Genomic DNA, 4864 nt, shown 5'->3' with positions numbered 1-4864 from the left:
ATGATATGCAACATACCCAACTATCATTCTGTCACCCAGTTACGGAATGATTAGAATAAATGTCAAAATACATTACTCACACATAACAAACTCCATGTTCTCAAGTCAAAGAATTACATGTACATTGACCACATGAGAAACACTTATGACACTCACATGACATCCAATGAAGTGTTCTCATAACGAGTCACATCCGATACACATAGTCTCCATTTTGTACCCATATGCAGATTCGATATCTCTATATGAATCCCTACATATGCTAGTCATTATCATATTACTTCAACCTTAAACCCGAAATAATATTTAACTAGGGACATTTAGAATACATTATTTTAAAGTTATTTATTATGAATATTAAAACACGGAATATAATATAGACATAATAAAATGGGCAATGCCTTTATATTTATTAATTTAATGAAACAAAACTCAAAGTTACAATCATCATATGATTGGTTTTTGGGCATTCACTAACAGTTTTTATCTTTTACCACTTCGTAACTTGGTCACTTAAGACGGTGCTTAAAATGCGGATAAACTGATCACTTTGAAGTTTTAATATTAGATCTTAGACCCAGAGATGGGCGGATCCGAAATACGGCTTAAGTGATGCACAATGAACTCGAGAGGGTCTTTGAATAATTACACGGAGACGCGAATTTTGCATGCATCTAGCTAGGGATAAAGCAATGGGTATTTTTCATCACAAAGAGATTTGGGTAAGAATCGCATTCCTTTTACTTTTTAGCTAGATCGGCAAGTTCCGAAGTGGTAAACGTAAAAACCTTGTGGAATTTTATGAGGCCCGGTTATAAAAGTTCACTTTCGAGAGATCGGAACTTTTATAAACAACTCGTAAAAGTCTAACCATTTTATTGTTAATTTTATCTTAAGCAACACTTGCACCCATGCCCATCATTTAATATTAGAAGTTTATTTCGTTAATTACCTAGTCGGTCTTATTATAAACAAAAATCCAACTTTATTCTTCATCTCGAAACTCGTGCAAGAAATTCATGAAAAATCTCTAGATCTCTACCTTTTCTGTGGGAACGATCTCGGTATTTTGTACCACTTTATTACTTGCAAACGATCATAGTGTCGGCGTGCTCTTCCACCGCCACTGTGGGGACATTCTGCCCACTAGGAGAACACGAACGATCCTAGCTATAAATTAAGTTTTATGTCATTTATTTTTAAATGATGTTATTTTTATGTCATTGTTGGTTAAAGAAGTTATAAATTAAGTTTTAATCATTTATTTGCAATATGGTAAAGCTAGATAATTGATNTTTTATGTCATTGTTGGTTAAAGAAGTTATAAATTAAGTTTTAATCATTTATTTGCAATATGGTAAAGCTAGATAATTGATTCTTGATGGTTTTAGTGTTTAATTTATATAAAAGGGGTTGTTCTGAGTTGTGCATAAGAATCTTAGTACTGCTGGTTGTTTAAAAATTCATATAAAATCACTCATTGATCCGATTGAGGTGTGCTATATATTGTTGGAAAGGTATCTGTGTCTACTACAACTTTGTAGTTTTTGTCCATACTTGATTTTACCTCCATAATGCTCAAAACAGTGAGTTTATGTAGCTGGTCCTGTGCAAAAACGAGATTTGCATATTGTTTTTAGAAAATTCATATAAAATAGGTTTTGCTCCAAACGGAATGAATCCAAATCTACTGGAACTCTAAGTAATTGACCTACAACTTTTGTTTAGGCATTAACACCTGAATGCATCTCTAAGTATGAGAAAAATGATCAAAGTCAAGTTGGTTCAAAGTTGTCTGGTGCAGGGGATTTAGTAGCTTTATTTTTGCTTGTACTTTGTGCTTTGAGGATTGTAACATACGTAGATCTTGTATCAATCAATCACAATCATGTGTAACTGTTTGGACTGAAAGTCAGTGTAATATTGCATTCGTCTTGAAAGTTTATTTTGTCTATAAATTGTATAAAAAAGTCATCGTATTTGACTTTTCTTATAGAAGTTTGACTTTGACCTTGTTTAGTTGTTTGACCCTATAAATAGGGTGAAGTCTTGTAATTGTAGGTAAGAGTTCATTGTAAATTCATTTTACGTAATAATATAGGTTTGACCAAACTTTGAATGTTTGACTTTCTCTCTCAATCTCCATCTCATGTTCTTGAAGAATTATCAGATCTGCCATGCATTCTTGAAGTTTTATGAAGATTGATCATCAAAGTGGACATATAGTAGCTTATTCAGGACCAATCTTAGAATAAGAAAGGGGCATTAACAAGGGGATAGGAGCTACGTGCTTACTTCTTCGATTACCGTCTAAGGTACGGATACCCGATTCTTGTGACTTTCTTTAATCACTAATTCATTATAGAAGCAATACTGTATCGCATTACCATCTCAGCATCTATCACTTGTATATAATTATAGTTTCATATTTTGTGAGATTACCCTTTTCACATTGAATTGATATGTTTTTGGTGATTTGAGCATTTTGTGCTTTAAGGCACGACATCGAGGGCAATGATGTCGTGACGCCTCCATGGCGGCTATAAATTGTCATGGCGTCTTCGCTATTATACCCCAATGTCAATAAGTGGGTCTAGCTTGGTACCGGCTAATTTGAGGGCGAATGGATCGATCCTAAGAACCTTTATTGGGAGCCGTATTCGGGAACCATTTTCGGGAGCCGATTATTCGAAGGGAATTTATTGCCCTACACTCATTTTCCATTGTTCGAGTGGTCCGTACAACCCTCGAACCCAATTGATTTCCTTATTTATTTCTCAATTCTTGACTTGATGAAGATGGTGAATTATTGGCAGTTGTGCAGAAGTTGAAAAATGATCCAAAATCTGAATTTCAAGTTGACAATGATGGTGTTATTTGGTTTCATGATCGAATTTGTGTACCTGATGTTGCTGATCTCAAAAATGCAATCATGAACGAGGCCCACAACTCACCTTTCTCAATTCATCCTGGCTCTACCAAAATGTATAGAGACTTGAAACAATACTTTTGGTGGAACGGAATGAAACGAGATATAGCCAATTATGTAGCAAGTTGTTTAACATGTCAAAAAGTTAAAATTGAACATCAACGGGTCAGTGGTTTACTACAGCCTTTAGAGATCCCTGTCTAGTAGTGGGAACACATCTCCATGGATTTCGTAGTCGGGCTACCAAAAATGCTAAGGCGACACAATGCGATTTGGGTTATAGTGGATCGACTGACAAAATCTGCTCACTTTCTCCCGATCCAGGAAACATATTCAGTTAGTAAACTTACTGAAATTTTCCAACGAGAAATCGTGAGATTACATGGTACGCCGGTTTCTATTACCTCTGATAGGGACCCGCTATTCACTTCACGATTCTAGACCGGATTGAATAAAGCTTGGTGTTCGAGATTGACTATGAGTTCTGCATTTCATCCTCAAACCGATGGGCAGACCGAGCAAACAATTCAGACGCTCGAAGATATGTTACGGGCGTGTGTCTTGGAGTGGTCCGGTAGTTGGGATGAATTTCTTTATCTTGTGGAATTCTCATATAACAATAGTTGGCAATCCAGTATTGGGATGGCTCAGTACGAGGCCTCATATGGACGGAAATGTCGTGCACCAACCTGTTGGAATGAAGTCGGAAAAAAAGTCATCGAAGGACCCGACTTGGTTCGTATTACTACCGAAAAAGTCAATATTGCCCGCCAGAAAATGAAAAAAGCTCAATCATACCCGAAAAGTTATGCAGACAAACATTGCAAGCCGCTCGAATTTCGTCCAGGTGATCATGTCTTTTTTAAAGTCTCGTCGTTAAAAGGTATCAGGAGATTTGGAATCAAAGGCAAGCTTAGCCCTCGATACATCGGTCCATTCGAAGTTTTGGAGCGTGTTGGAAAAGTTGCATATCGTCTAGCCCTACCGCCTCAATTATCGCATATATACAATGTTTTCCATGTCTCGGTGCTCCACGGGTACAATTACCACCCTCTTCACGTCGTAGATTATCCGTGTGATAAAATTGAAAGTGGTCTCTCCTATACTGAAGCAGAAGCAATTATCGATCGAGAGGAGAGAGTGATGCGACGAAAAGTAATTCCGTTTGTCAAAATATTATGGCGAAATCATTTGGAACGAGAAACTACATGGGAAACTGAAGATTCAATACGTAAAGGATATCCTCATCTATTTCTGGTATCTAGTTTCTAGACCTTAACTCGATTTCGGGGACAAAATCTTCTTTTTAGAGGGGGGAATATAACAGCCTAGATTTTGTTATTGATTAATCTTGGTATATTTATTTACATGACAGTTGGATGCTTTATCTACTTGTACCCTTGTTTTAAGTAGTTGTATTTTGGACTAATAATGTAAGTCCAAGTTTTATGTAAAGGGTCAATTTTGTAGAAAATAAATTGGTCTTAGGACTAGAAATGTTAAGAAAAATCCATGTAAAGACTAATATTTAATTAGGCAATTGATGAGGGGTAATATTTGATAAGTGAGAATTCTTGTACTAATTATTTAAACCTTAATTTCAGAAAAATAACTCATTTTTCCCCCCTGCATTTCTCTCACTAGACTTAAGGTCCCTCTCTTCACATAAACCCTAGATTTAGTTTAACCTTCTCATGCATCTTCTAAATTGGTGATATTTTGAAGATTTAAAGCTACTTGATTGAAAAGAATGTAAAGAAGCAAGGTATGAATCTATAAATTTCAAGATTTGTGGTCTAATTTGTTGATTTGTGATAAAGATTGGAAAGGTTCATGTTAGGGTTCATAAGGTTTTGATTAGTAAGCTAAACCTTTGTTAAATGATGTTATTTTTATGTCATTGTTGGTTAAAGAAGTTATAAATTAAGTTTTAAT

The sequence above is a fragment of the Cynara cardunculus genome, unplaced genomic scaffold (genome assembly GCF_001531365.2).
Source record: "Cynara cardunculus var. scolymus isolate 2C unplaced genomic scaffold, CcrdV1 Un_Scaffold_2106, whole genome shotgun sequence".
Lineage (NCBI taxonomy): Eukaryota > Viridiplantae > Streptophyta > Magnoliopsida > Asterales > Asteraceae > Cynara > Cynara cardunculus.
This window is presented reverse-complemented; position numbering follows the sequence as displayed.